Source organism: Dermacentor andersoni, chromosome 9 (genome assembly GCF_023375885.2).
Source record: "Dermacentor andersoni chromosome 9, qqDerAnde1_hic_scaffold, whole genome shotgun sequence".
NCBI classification, from domain to species: domain Eukaryota; kingdom Metazoa; phylum Arthropoda; class Arachnida; order Ixodida; family Ixodidae; genus Dermacentor; species Dermacentor andersoni.
In genome coordinates this window covers 79074321-79090068 of record NC_092822.1, presented here as the reverse complement: position 1 = coordinate 79090068, position 15748 = coordinate 79074321, and the positions used below count along the sequence as shown (strand labels likewise).

General features: G+C 45.3%; 1 long non-coding RNA gene across 3 annotated transcripts in view; it reads left to right on the top strand.

The window, feature by feature from the left end:
- LOC126528286 (uncharacterized) overlaps positions 1 to 15748 on the top strand; it is an 85408-nt gene that overhangs the window by 26534 nt on the left and 43126 nt on the right. The window contains exon 1 of one of the 3 annotated variants that reach the window (XR_011890163.1): positions 11219 to 11317. The exons of the other annotated variants lie outside the window; for them this stretch is intronic. This is a non-coding gene — a long non-coding RNA (uncharacterized lncRNA). Of the gene's footprint in view, positions 1 to 11218; positions 11318 to 15748 lie in introns of those variants that run through there. 3 annotated transcript variants of the gene reach the window in all.

The following is a 15748-nucleotide window of genomic DNA, read 5'->3' as shown; positions in this document are numbered from 1 at the left end:
GCTCGTTTGGGAGCGCTGCAAGCACGGCGCGCAAGCGGATATGTCAGGTGATATTTTTACTATTTCACGGGCATCCGCAGTAAGCTGAAAAACACTAACACTTAATAGATAGAAAGTGAGAAATTGCCTAATAGGACGTTTTGCAAAGTGCTCTAGAGCTTTCTAATTAGAATTTTTCGCCTAACTTTGTTCCTTCAGAATGGCTAATTTTCTTGACTAATTAACTACTTAGGAAAAATACAAGAATAGCGTGACACGTACAAGAGTGAGCAACATGCATTTGGTCGCATCGTCTTATGGTGCATCGGCATATTTTTAAACTCTGAGTAAAGTTAGCTGAAACACGTGTATATACGTCTATGGTTCAAGTAACGTGAAACAACACCCTGTATATATATGCAATGGTGATCAAGTGATCAGTAAAGCAACATATATGTGCAAAAGACGCACACATACATATGTGCGTGTGTTTTTCACATGTACTTCGAAACTCAATATTGCTCGTGACTCAATTTTATTCAACAATAAGTTAACAGCATTTAGTCAACGACTTTATTGTTGGAAACTATTTAACAATGGTTCAATAGTCAATACTATTCAACAATATGTCAAGAGAATTTAGTCAACGAATTTATTGTTGAAAACTACTCAATATTGGCTCAATAATACTCAATACTATTCAACAATATATCAAGAGAATTTAGTCAACGACTTTATTGTTGGAAATTACTCAACAATGGCTCAATAATACTCAATACTATTCAACAATATATCAAGAGAATTTAGTCAATGAATTTATTGTTGAAAACTGCTCAACAATGGCTCAATAATACTCAATACTATTCAACAATATACCAACAGAATTTAGTCAACGACTTTTTTGTTGTGAACTGCCCAATAACTTTACTGTTGAATTATTGCCTGTGGTTTCAATAATTGTTGAGCTATTGTTGAAAGGCTATTGAGTCAACAATTCGTCAACAATGTGCCAAAAACTTTTCAACAGTCATTTTCATAAGGGTGGGCTGCTTGCACGGAGCTAAATGCTTCTCCTCGATTGATCTTCAGTCCGGCTACTAGCAGATATCAGTTGATGAAATAGACCGCGAGAAGACGGCCTTTATCACACCTGATGGTTTATATCAGTTCAAAGGCATTGCCTTTCGCCTATGCAAGGTTCCTGCGACATTTGAACGTACGATGGACTCTCCTCTGCGAGGCTACAAAGGGACCAACTGCATTTGTTATCTTGACGTTATAGCTTTTCCCCCACGTTGGGCAGCTAGGTTAACCGACTCTGCAATTCTTGCGGTCTTCCGAAAAGCCGGTCTCCAACTGAAGTCCGCGAAATGTCAATTCGGGCGCCGTCAGATTAACGTAAGGGAACACCACGTTGAGGCATCCGGAGTAGAACCTGATCCGGAATAAGTTCGCGCCGTTCGCAGCTTCCCTGTGCCACGTTTTGCTTCTAACGTGCGCAGCTTCGTCGGCCTATGTTCTTACTTTCGCCGTTTCGTCAAAAACTTCGCCGACATTGCTCGGCCTTTCACAAATTTTCTTAAGAATAATACGCCGTTCTCATGGGCCTTGAGCAAGCTCACGCGTTCGACGCTCTCATCGGGTTTCTGTCCGCCCCTCTCTTAGTCTCCAACTTTAATTCATCTGCACCGACCGAAGTAGACAATGACGCAAGCGGCCACGACATCAGCGCTGTTCTCTCCCAACAGCAGAATGGTACCGAGTGCGTGATAGCTTACTCCAGCCGCCTGTTATCACCTCCCGAGAAAAATTACCCCATCACCGAGCCGTTGTGCTTGGCTTTAGTTTTGGCTGTCGCCAAGTTCCGGCCATATTTGTACGGCCGCACGTTTTCGGTCATTACAGACCACCACGCCCTCTTCTGGCTATCTTCACTCCGCGACCCCACAGGATGGCTTGGTCTCTGGGCTTTGTGGCTCCAGGAATTTTCGTTTCTTGTCAACTATGAGTTTGGACGTCTGCACAAGACGATGACTGCCTCTCTCGTTACCCCGTGGATCCTACCGATCCTGCTACGCGTGATCCGGAGACCTGCGTTTTGGCATCGACTGACATGACCGAGACGCGCGTTGAACGCGACGCATCCTTACAGTCCATCATCGCCAAAGTGCAACCTAGCAGCACCGACGGCACGTGCCACATGTTCGTGCTGCATGACGGCATCTTCTATAGCCGCAATATCAACCCTGACGGTCCTGAGTTGCTCCTTGTTGTTCCTCGTCATCTGCTATCAGTCGTTCTCGAACTACTTCACGATGCATCAACGGTGGAACATCTTGGAGTTTTGCATACAGGCGACCGCGTACGGCGCCGGTTCTTCTGGCCGGGCCTCTGCTATTCTGTGCGTCATTATGCCGCAACTTACAAGTTGTGTCAGCACCGGAAGAAACCTCCCTTGCCACCTGTCGGACGCCTCCATCCACTTGATGTTTCCTCTGAACATTTCTCTCGCGCAGGTCTTGACCTGCTTGGCCCTTTTCCGACGATGACTAGAGGGAATAAGTGGATCGCCATCGCTACTGATTACGCGAACGCTACGCGATAACAAAGGCATTGCCGGCTAGTTGCACAACTAACGGCGCCGATTTTCTCCTCCGTCATTCTCCAGCACGCTGAACCTCGACAGTTTCGATTTGTGGACGACATGCTCCTCTCTTGTGCCACTGAGCACAAGCTGTCCACCGCCTACCACCCACTAGCAAACGGCCTTACGAATGGTCTCAATCGAACATTCACAGAGATGCTGTCGATGTATGTTTCCAAGGATCAAAGCGGCTGGGATGGCACGCTGGCCTACGTGACATTCGCGTATAACTCGTCCCGACATGACATCGTAGGATTTTCATCCTTTTGTCTTTTGTATGGTCGCGACCCCACATTGCGTTTGACACCATCTTACCTTCTGTGCCACGCCTTGCCACTGGGTACTCTCGTGAAGTCATCGATCGCGCTCACATGGCCCGTCAAGTCGCTTGATCTCGTTTGTTAGCCTCGTAGAATATGTAAAAAGAGTGTTACGACCGGTGCCACCACGATGTTGAGTTCGCCCCAGGTGCTTCGGTGCTCCTTTGGACACCATGTCGTGGGGTGGGCCTCTCCCAGAAGGTTCTCTCTCGCTACACAGGGCATTATGAAGTCCTGCGTCAAGTTAACGTCGTCAATTACGAGATCTCTCCGTCACAGTTTCGCCCACCCCAAGTACGCCGCCTATTGAATCGTGCATGTTTCGCAGCTGTAGGCATACTGCGCTCGCAGTTCTTCGTTTACCATGCGCCGAGACGCCACTTTAGCACCCGGGGGTCCTGTTATGGAGGGATAAAAGAAAGAGAGGAAAAAGATCGCGAGACGCTGGTCGTTGCGTGTTGTTGCAGGTCAGCCATCTAAACCACATTGACTTAGCTTATGTATACATTCTAAATAGTATACTCACACTCCCCACATCCCCGTAACAATATACACTGAGGAAGACTACCGAACCAAGCTTCGGCCAGCGAAACCCGATAACTCCTTAACCGGCGCACAGTTTGCTGGACACCTTCTGGGTTATATTTATCACTGGCAAAAAATAGCCAAAACGGACGGGACATATGGTGCTCTCCGAGACAAGATTTTTAAGAGCAGTTCCGGAGGAGTTGCCTTGAGATGGTGGCAATATTCTTGAGAGAAAGATATTGTCAAGGGTTTGACAAGCTAGCGGAAGCTAGTGATTATAACCATGAGGCGCAGGGGTTAGTCAACCTTTGCAAAGGTAAAGACGAGAGCGAACATAACAAGCCACTAGGTTAAGCTCGAATATCTTGGCGGCAAGAACAGAAATAAAAGCCACGCTGATTTTTTGTGGTAAACGGGGTGACAGAGCTGCTGATTGCTGGACTAAGACAATGAGTTCGAATACAAAGACATCTTTCTGCGGAAAGTGTCGCGAAAGTGCGCGTAAGAGGGGTGATTGTTTTAAAAAAGGCCCACATTGTGGAGAAAGCTTCGTGCTCGATACAGCAATCCGATGTGTCCAAGGCAAATAACGAAGCGAAGCAGACCTTGTGTGGAGTTCCCGAAACTTCGGAACGCGGGAGAATGCAAACGCATAAACGAAACGAGAAGTCTATGGCGACGGTTGAAGGTTGACTTCAAAGGCATCCCACTACTACTCCTTGTACCAGACAAAAAGCTGACAGGAAAGATTTCCTCGGTCTGTCTTCCGGACCGAAGATTGTTGAAACTACCTGAGGTAGATGTGGAAATCATTTAACCGTTCTTCAGAGGCAAGACTCGGGTCCTCTGCATGGACAATACCTTATATGACACTGTCTTGGAAAACGTCAAAGGCGTTCGGCATGCCTCAGGTCTTGACTTTGAATGAAGAAGACACGGCGCTGGTATCTACTTAGCAACCAAGCCAATAACGCGGTTATGGATCAAGTGATACCACGCGATAGGAGTCTCAGTCACCCTACCTTGAGTGCATTGAAGTTCAACTCCGCATTTCGCTTGAAGTATCTACCATGATTTGCGTCGGGGCAGAGGCAGCCACCAACATAGAAGACATTGTCGCGAGTGAACAATTCGAGCTGGCCGATCATGAAATGTGCGTCGCAAGGAAATTTTTCAACTGCATGGAGGAAATGTACAAGCGATCGTGGCAGACTTCAGCAAAGAATGTAAGCACTTAAACGAGAGCGCAAACATCGCACACGTGGCAGAAGTTACAGCAGTCGGGAATGCATTTGTCCTCTCAGATCCTTGCAAAGCCTCAACTACAGTCCGAGTTTCTGAATCAGCTTTCGACAATAATCCGTCTTCCCACGTATACACAAGAGCACCTCGAAGGTATCCCAGTAATAAAAGGATGGCTTTTAAACGCCTTGGAGGATTAAATCAGATAATAGTTGCAAAGCGTCACTTGATAACGCAGGAACCCCCTGCGCCGCTTTGTTAGAGCTTATATCGAGTGTCGACGCAATAACGAGAAGCCATAAAGCAGCAACTGGATGAAATGCTACACGATAAAATTATTTAGCCGTCCAAGAGTGCGTGTACGTCTCTGGTTGTATTAGTTAAACAAAATAATAGAACGCTGCCTGCCCTTCTGTATTGATTATAATCGCCTGAACAAAATAACAAAGGAGTTCGTTTATCATTACCGACTGATAGACAATTTCGTGGACGAGCTATGTAATGCAGACTCCTCTCCGCTGCAGTCGTTCCGGCACATCACGACGAACTTACTTAAATCCTACATCGGCATCCGGAAATAAGTTAATTGTCGTGGCTACGGGCTACTTTGCTACGCCGAAACTAAATCTGTGCCAAAAGTAGCGAAGTTCGTCAAGAAGGTTCTGCTACAACGTGGTGCCTCAGAAGTCATCGTCATCAGTGACGAAAGAACGGCTTTCATGGCAGAGCTTATTGAAGTCATCCTGCAATACAACCAGACCATTGGTTGTCAATAAGTCCATTGGTGACATACCAATGGCCTTAAAGAGCAGCGGAATCAATCCCTCGTCGACATTTTAGCCGTGTGCATCGACGTCGAACACAGAACGTGTGATGCCATCTTTCCGTATACGTCACCTTTGCTTACAAGTCGGCACTGCGATATCAGCGCAAATGGCGTGCTTCAAGCTGGTTCAAGTAAGGAATGAGGTAACGACGCTGAAACACTTTGCTTCTGAACTTCAGCGACGAAGACGATCTGGACGCCGCCGCCTATCTCCAGCGGACCGAAGAAGCACAACAAGCCCACCTGTGCATCATGAACCAGCAACAAAATATGCGGATACAGCGCGCTGTGGCAATCGATGTACGCAAAGCTATCATATTTGTTTTGATGGACGATAATTAGTAGCGATGCTGACGGCGAATGTGTAATTTCTTAAGCGTTCAGTCAAATACGAGAGTGGTGAGCGGACGTTAAGCGTTACCCTGCGTGCACCACTGTTGTTTGTCCGCATAGTCCACAGAACACACAGGGAGACGTGTTTGCTTTAGGCGTTGTTGGGCACCATTGTTTATAATCTATGAGAGAGTTGAGCAGTATCATTGCCTCACATGGCAAATTATATCGTGGCAGAAGTGTTAAACATCAAGAAACTAATGGAGCTGCACGTAATTCAACTATTTATTATGAAATTGTATGTATGCATTGTATACATATATTCGCTGTCTGCCCCACGTTTCGCTGAGTAGTGAAAACGCTCCTGTTACGCGCGACGCTCTACGGGCATGGGTGTCCTCGACGCTGAGTGCACGCTTTGGAGCCATTTTGCTGGTGGGTGTTAGGGCTCGTTCTGCATACGTGGCCAGCACGCTGTTGGGGCGCCACCTCAGAGAGCTCTCTTCAGGTTATGGACGATTATAATGTTCACACTGTCACAGCTCAGTACGCGATCTCGACAGACGAGCACCTGCATTTTTGTCGCGTTCGAAATTAAGCATGGCACGTGCAATACGCACACACTGTGAACTGCTAGCGCGATAATGCCGGCTGGGATGGCTAGATAGATCGGTGGATGCTATGAGGGTGCTATTTGGAACGCAGCGGTGGGTTGCACAGCCAATCTCTTGTAGCAGACTTTCTGAACCCCTGTTGGGAACTTTGTTTTCATGTACCTCGGTTGTATGTCACTTGCCTACTTTTATTCCACCAATCTTCGAATTGCCTCTTACTAATCTCTATTGCGGACATGTTAGCTTTTCGCCTGCTCTCGCTGAACCCAACGACTTCAAGAATGCCAGAGGTGCCTAAATCGACCGCCTGGCAAATATCGTCACATTCTAATAAAACATGCTCCATTGTTTCCGTACACTCTAAGAAGAGTTTACACCCTTTGGAGTGCCCCTTCTGCCACACAACAATAATCGTCATCTGCCTTGATGCGTTTCGTTTCTTTCACGCTGCGAGCCCGGTACTTCCCAGTAACAAACGGCGTGCGCATTATCAGCATGATAGCATTCCCGACAGGAAAGTAGTGGGCGCGACGTTTTGAAAAAAGGAAAAGCATCAAGGCAGATGACGGTTATTGTTGTGTGGCAGAAGGGGCACGCCAAAGGGTGTAAACTGTTCTTAGAGTGTAGCGTTGCTACAGTAAGCACATGCGTCTTCTTTCTTGTCGGATCTAGCTTTATAAGTGCGTGCTCTAAGGGATCCTGATCTCCCTTTGAAAAGTGACGAGCTTCGCTATGAGTAATCATATGCTCTTCATACCTGATTTCATTTTTTCCTCTTAAGTAGTCACTCATAGCCGGTTTCTTTTACCATTGCCACCACCCATAAGATTATCTCAGCCTCTCTGATTTTCCGCTTGACGTTATTCGTTGCCATGTAGCTCATCATACAGGTCGCATACTAGCTGGTAAGCTTCCTAGTTCTACTTCCTACTGTGATTCAATGTTTTTTTCTGTACAAATACCTAAACAATTTCCCAGCCCATTTGCTTCCTTCCATATTTCTCAGTCTTTCTTCATAATCAATTTTAGGGTGAGTTCACCTCACTTCAAAGCTTGTCCAGCCCACATCACGCTGCACAGCTTCATTTGTAGTCTTCCCGTGAGCGTCCAATGCGAGGCGTCCCCCTGACATTTGATTGCCATTGAGTCCTGATTGTATCCCTGATTTCAAGCAAGCAACCGCATTTCCAAATGTAAGCCCTGGAAGCATTACACTTTTCGACGCGCACCGGAGCACCTCGTACCCATTGTATCCCCATAGCGCTCTATGTTTAATTATGGCCGCATTTTTTTCTGCCTTTCCATATATCTATTGCCTTCGTTTATCCATATACCAAGGTATTTATATTTTTTTTCACGTGAGGTATTTTCTGGCCCTGTATTGACCCTGTCCACTGTTTTCATTCAAAATAATAACACGTGATTGTTTAACGCTGAATTTCAGACGTTCCTCATCAATCTGCTTGTTAGCTTGCAACACAATATCATCCGCATAAAACAAATCTGGAAGCTGCTGTTCTACTGCTGTACCCGCCTGTTTGTATGAGAGCTTAAATTCGATAATACTTCACTCTATTGCCATGTCCATACTCACCATGTACACCATAAACAGCTGCGGGAATAAAGAGCACCCTTGCCTCTGTTCCTTGTTGATACCAACTTTCTCTTCGCTCCTCATGCCTTCCCATTCTACGCAAGCGTTATTTCCCAGGTAAATATCTCTCGAAAGCTATGTGAAATCGACGCCAAATCCTTCCCCTTTCAGAATATCTCACAAAATGTTGTGGTCTACGTTGTCATACGCTCCTGTAATGTATAAAGAGGCCACATAACGGTTTCTTTTCTACCCTTGATTTTTCGATACACTGAGTAAGGAGAAATAATTTATCCTCCTGACGCCTACCTATTGTGAAGTCATTCTGAAGTTCTACTAAAATACCATTGCTCTGTGCTCGCGCTTGGAGCTTTAATTGCCTGCATTGCTAACTTGTATGTTACCGATGTAAGTGTCAATGGTCTACAGCAGAGAATTCTATCTTCCTCCCCTCATATTTATAAATTAAATTCATTCTACTTTGTCGCCAACTGTCTGGTATTCGTCTATCTTTTAAAGTTTCTTCCACTGCTTTCACCAGAGCTTCCTTACTTTTTGGTCCTAGTTCATTAATCAGCTTAACAGGAACTTCATCTAGCCCTGTGGCTGCGCGCTTAGGAATTTTCTCAGCGGCTTTCTTCCAGTTGAAATTTGTCAGCACCAGCTCCTTTTCCATCTGGTTCTCTTTCATGCTCTTTTTTTCCTCAGATACAACCACGTCATTGCCTTGGAAAGATTCAGCTGTTATTTTTCGGATGTAATTTATTGCCGCGTCCCTTTCCAGTTTGTTACCATCTTCGCCTAGGATATGTTGTTGTACTATTGTTGACTTCCTGCCTAATAATTTTATGTGGTTCCAAAATATTCTAGGTGCAGCCTTCTTTTTCTCACATATTTCTGACAACCAATGTTCACTTTCCCTTTTTATCTTTGCTTGCGCCACTATTTGAACCATACATTTTTCTCACGGTATATTTCCCATTTGCTGGCCACTTCATCCGGCAGCAACTGCGCCTTCTTTGTCGACCTGTGCATTTGGCGTGCTTTCTGTCGTTCGGCGATCAGTTCTCGCATCTCCCTGTTCCACCAGCTTTTCGGTTTCTTTTTTTTCCTTTCGAACGAACGTGTCGTTTCGCTTTCCGTATTTATGTCGTTATTACACTTAGAAGCCTACCATACTCCCATTCTTTACTTGGCCATTTGAAAAGTTCGTCCTCGACCCTTGTGACTAAATATGTAATTTTTCAGCGTTCAAATTTGTACTGGCCATTTTGCGCTCCTTGCAGTCTTTCCCAACTGCATATCCCTAGTTCAAAATGATGCGTTTATGGCCACTCCCTATGCTGCTATACCCATCCTCGTCAATAACAATTTATTTCAGCTTATCCTGAATTCATTCTGTCATCAGACAGTAAACAATGGTGGAATGGCGGTTTCTCATTTCCCACGTGGACTGCCCGTCACACTTAGGCCCCGTATTCACGATAACGAAATTATCTTACCCACAAAGATCTAGTATTGACTTCCTATTGTTGTCGGTATAGCCATCTATCCTAAATTTCCGCATTTATGTCACCTAATAGGATATTTTAGGCATCATTCCCGAAACCCATGATATCAGCATTTAGACATTTCTCTAACTCTTCGTTTTTCTCTGTGCAACTATTGCCAGTCCACGAATACGTTACTCCCAGCCAAGTTCTAGTTCCACTAATTGTACAGAATAACCAAAGAAGCTCTTGACATTTTGATTTTTTTTGTATTTACCTCCCTTATGGATGACCATTCCGACTACTCCTCCCTTTCTTTCCGATTTAGTTTTGTTCCACGCTTTCCAAACATAATTCTCAATGACTGGCGGCTTTCCTGAGTCTGTGAGGGTTATTTTTGTAAGCGCATATACCCCTATTTGCTCTCTATTTAACTTGCCTTGTCTTGTCTTGTATCCCAGACAGTGGCTGCATCTCAAATGATACCTACTTTTTCTTTCTTCGACCGTCCTGCATGCTTATGTAGCCTATTGCACGGCGAGCCCTCTTTCATGTTCTGCTCCTCCTTCTCTTATTGATGGCGATGTTATCCTGAGGTTCCCCTAAGGGACCTTCTTAATTACTACCTACACTGGCCTCGTGAGGCTTCCTCCTCCGGGGAAGTGCGGAAGCGAGCGCCATCTGTTCGTGTTGCAGGAAACCAAACCGGACGCGCGGTGAGACCATCACAACAGCGGCAAGAAAGTCAGGAGACAAGGCATGGAAAGCTCCGATTTAATCACCGGCAAACTACAGTACAATTCTTGAGGACTCTAGGTGAAATATCTGCCCTGCGCCAGAGTTTGTGTCTCGACCCACAAACGGCTACGTGGACTCGGATAAAAGCTATAGCGACTTCATTTAAGACCGTACAAGATCGTCCGACGTATTGGTGCACTGGACTATGATCGCGTGCCGGACGGCATTACGCAATCGCAGTGGTGCCGCGAACCACCTGAAATCATCGACACAGTGTGCGTTAAGGCATTCTACGCGCGCTCGCAAACTCTACTACTTTATTTCTGGTATTGTTATATTTTTATTACGGGCACTTTCTTTTCTTTTGTTGCTTTCCTGTTCTGTTTGCAGCATCATGATGATGCTTTTTAGGAGGGGGAATTGACGCGGGTACTTGTTCATCTTTACCTAGTGACCGATTTTCGCCGGCTAACGAATGATACAGAGTTATCGCTTAGCACAATACGCGTCGTGTATCGGAGCTTTCTGTAATGCTTTCGACGAATTCATAGCGAGCGAACCATGTTTAATCACATTGCATGCCCGACGCCAATAGTGTTGTACATTCTGAAGCACGCGATCCCCAGCAATAACGCTGAAACTTACGACGAGTAATCAATAATTGAATATGTGTTAAACCAGTAGATCTGATTTCTGCGAGCGGCGATTGTACTCGCCCTATGATTTTACCATCGGTGATACTGCTCCTTCCGGGCGCATGTTCCTCCAATCCGGAGTCACCTTCTTGCATCACGCCGTTGACAGTGCCTTATCCTTTCCCGTCATCAAAACCTGACGCTTCATCACGACATTGCCCTGCACAAAGTTGACATTGCTTGCATGAATTATCTTTCTACGTCTTTCTAGATACTGTTGTTTGATCGATGAAGTGTGTAAAAGTGTTATATGCGTTTTATTCTGGGTTCCTGTAATGAACGCATATTCCATCTAGATCACCTTACGCTGGAATGTAAGTAAATATCTTCTGGGGGTGTGGGAGACTAATTAAAAGTTCAGGGATAATTAAGGCTTATTGAGAAACATTAGAATATATCCACTTCTTGCCTCTATTGGGACACGATAGAAAGTCCCTATAAAGGTTTTCCGCTCTCCTAAAAGAATATATCGACCGCCATGCCAAAGAGAAAGCCTGCACGCTCAAAAGACACCCATTCATTAACGGCTGGACATGTCTCACTACATTGCGTTGTTCGATTCTAATGACTTGCGTTTTCCCACCAAAAATCGTCGGTTCGAGTGCCTTAATTAGGTATATAATTATTAACTGTGTTTGAATTAACTTCGGCTTAACATCAAAAGTCGTAGGTTCGGCTTCCACCAAAAGTTGTGCGTTCGAATGCCTGAATTAACTATCTTCATTCACTTTGCCTTTTTTTTGGTGTGATAGGCGGCATGGGAGCCAGCTGTGAAGACGACGACAAACACACGAGCAGTGGCACAAGCACGTGTCTGCGCGAGGCGAGCTCACATGACTTTGAGTGAGGGAGTGAAGAAACTTTATTGCAGGTCTAGCGACGACGCGAACTCGTCGCGCACCCGGCTAGTCCCACGTCGGGACCGGCAGGTCTTGCCCACCGGCCTGGTCGCGGGCACGCCGGACAGCCAGGATTTGCTTTTCTAGAGCGGGGCTACGCAGAAGCAAGTCCCACTCCTCCTTGATGAACTTACGGTATGTCGGCCCGCACTCCCAGAGCATGTGCGCTAGAGTGGAGGTCTGCCCGCAGGACGGGCAGGCATCGTCGCGATCCACGTCGGAGTAAGCCTCATGGAGAACGGACAGACTCGGACATGTGCTTGTCTGCAGAAGTCTAAGCGAAACGGCTTGCGCCCTATTCAACTTGGGGTGAGGATGTGGAAAGAACCTTCTAGACATGTAGAAGAATTTAATCACCTCATTCTGAGTAGCGGGAGCGTCCCTGCGGCTGTAGGAAGGAGGGGAGTCGGTGCTCCTTACAGAGGAAGCGCGGTGGGAGAGGTCACGCGCAGCCTCGTGAGCTGACTCATTGAGGTTCGGGGGAGGACCCTCGACCCACACTACATGAGCGGGAAACCGGTGGATTGAATGATGCGTGAGAACATATGGACTCGAGCTGCTAAGACGAGCAGCTTGCTTGGCGATGTAACCCTTTTAAAAAGCCCTAACTACCATTTTCGAATCGCTATATATCTCGGACCCACGACCGTCTAACAGGGCAATGGCGGCTGCGGCTTGCTCGGTGACTCCGGGGTCTGAAGTGCAAATGGAGGTGCTATTGGAAATCTTGGCGCCGGAGTCGACCACAACGACGGCAAAGGTCTTCCCATCGCTGTACTCCGCGGCGTCGACGAAGCTTGCTCTAATGTCTCGTTGCTTGATCTGTTGGAGGATGGCTGCTGCACTCGCCTTGCGTTTGCCCTCGTTGTAGACGGGATGGACAATTTGGGGCACAGGAGCCACTTCGAACTTGTCTCGAATGCACCTAAGGATCGGGGTACTGACCATCGGGAATCCCGCAGGGTGGTAACCCAGCTCTTCGAGGATGCGTTTAGCTGCCGCTGTGGTGTTTAGGCGAGTGAGTTGCGCACGTTCTTGGGCTTCGGCAATCTCCTCGGTGGTGTTATGCACCCCCAGCTTGAGGAGATCCTCGGTATGGGTCCTGATGAGTAGCCCGAGAGCCCTCTTGACTACTTTGCGGATGAGAGGGTTGAGCTTGTCTCCCTCTGCTCTGAGGCAGTTGTGCAGCGAAGTCGTGTACATGAAGTGGCATAGTACGAAGGCATTGCTCAGCCTGAGGAGATTGTTTTCCTTCATGCCTCGGTTCCGGTGTGCATTTATGCGAACGAGGCGGAAAGCGTTGTCCGCCTTTGCGATGATCTTGCGGAGAGTCGTTCCGTTCCCGCCGTTGAATTCGACAAACATGCCCAGGACCCGAATAACGGCGACCCTGGGTTCTTCAGCATACTCCAGGATTTGCCATTGCGCATTTGTCCGTCGATGGATTCAATCAATCAATCAATCAATCAATCAATCAATCAATCAATCAATCAATCAATCAATCAAATCTTTATTTCCAACGACAGTTGGGGGTCCCTTAGGCGAAAAGCGGTAATAACACCACTTGAAAATACCTAAAGGCCCACGTACATGACAGCGGTATTACGATTCATACGTTCAAAAAACAAGTTTACAGTAATCAAGTAAAAAATGCAGTTCAAAAAAAAAATTAAGAAGAGGTTGTGAAAATACAACAACGGAACAATAGAACAAATGTCAATATATAAGTACACTCCAGAACAGTTGTACATTATAGTTGAAATATTCAATGTTCACGTGAACACACATCATAAAATGACGAAAATAAACGTGTTACAAAGAATAATGAAACATACTTGATCATGTTCGGGCAGTACAAAAGACAATAGAGAAGAGTTAGAAAAAATTCACGCATTTCTTTTTTTGTAAACGTAGAAAAGTTGGCGTCTTTCTCTTCATATTTATTAAGTAGGGACGGCAGTGTGAATCTAAGAGACTGCAAAAAATAGGTCTTGCGGGAACGAGGAACAAGCCACTTGTCGGTGCTGCGGGTGCGTGAAGCAGTGTAATGCATGCTTATATTAGATAAACCTTTAATAAACAGTTTGAATTGTTCGTTTGAAAAGAAATAAGCATACATTAAACGAAAGTCGAACATGCGTTTCACACTGAATATATTATAGCGGGTAAACAATGCAACTGTAGAACTATTGCGCGGGACGTTTGCAATATACCGAAGTGCTCTTTTCTGCAATAGGTGAATTGTATTTATGTTACTAAGGGTTGTGGTGCCCCAGACTAACAGGCAGTAATTTATATGGGAAGAAAGCAGAGCATGATAAATCTGAAGTTTAGCATTTTCTGGAAGAAAGTGCCTACATCGTGAAAGAACACCAGCAGCACGTGATAACGATTTAGTCAGTGATTCAACATGACACGTCCATGTCATATGAGCAGAAAAAGTCACGCCCAGAATTTTATGTTTTTCCACTATTTCGACGGGTATTCCCTCAAGTGTTAATGATTGGTTGACGTTGACTTCAGTGCCTCGGGATGTGAAAAAGACAGCTTTTGTTTTTGTCGCATTTATTCGTAGGCCATTAGCTCTAGACCATTGCAGCACATCTGAAAGTACACTTTGAGTTCTCGCAACAATTTCAGTTGGATCTTGTCCAGAAACAAAAATACTAGTGTCATCCGCATAGAGCAGGAATGAGGCGTCATTGTTTATCTTAACAATATCATTTATGTAGATATTGAAGAGCATTGGTCCTAAAATGCTTCCTTGAGGTACGCCACAAGAAATGGTTTTAGAAGATGAAGAACAGTTAGCAATGGAGACGCATTGTTTTCTCTCAGACAGATACGAACTAAATAGTGAATTAGCTACACCACGCACCCCATAAGCACTTAATTTCCCGAGTAAAATGTAATGGTTTAGGGTATCGAAGGCTTTGCTATAGTCAATGAAAACGCCCAGCGTAAGCTTTCTTTCTTCGATGTTATTAATTATCAGTTCTTTTTGAGCTAACAGTGCAGTCTGTGTAGATTTACCACGTTGAAAACGTGCTGATACTCCGAAAGTATATTGTGTTTGTTGAAGAAGCTATTTACGCGGCAGAATATTATCTTTTCTAATCCCTTGGAGAATACAGGAATTATAGAAATTGGTCGGTAATTATTAGCATCATTAATATCTCCACCTTTAAATATAACAGAAACTTTTGAGATTTTCATGAGATTTGGGAAACAGCCAGACTGAAAGACTAGATTAAACACGTAGGTTAGACAAGGAGCAAGGAGGTCAATTACGTGCTTAATCGCCTCTACCTGAAATCCATCGACATCGACAGCTTTACTGCTTTTTAGAGAAAGAAATGTGCATACTATTTCTGCTTCATCTGTAGGTGCGAGAAAAATTGTGTCAGTATTATGGTAATTAATGTTAGTATGAGCAATGCTTCCCAGTGGTTGCACCGCATTAGCAAAGTGCTCACTGAAGTGCTCGGCTAGATGCACACCTGAAAGTTTGTTCCCGTTAATGGTTATTTCCGTTAATGTATTCTGACCTGCTTTGCGGTTCAGTGCCTGATTGATGGCTTTCCAAACTTGGTTTGGGCGCCGTCGACAGATGTTAGAAAACATGTGGTTATAGTAGGAGGCCTTTGCCTTTTTCAACGCGGCAGTTAGTTTGTTTCTGTAAGTTTTAAAGGCTTCAAATTCCTTAATATCGCGTGTGCGCAAAAACTTCTTAAAAAGGCGACCTTTTTTCTTGATCATTTTGATATGCTCGCGCCCTACCCAAGGTTTTCTTCTTTTTCTGTTAGCTTTGGTGCTTACGTAAGGAAAAGATGTGTTGTAAAGACT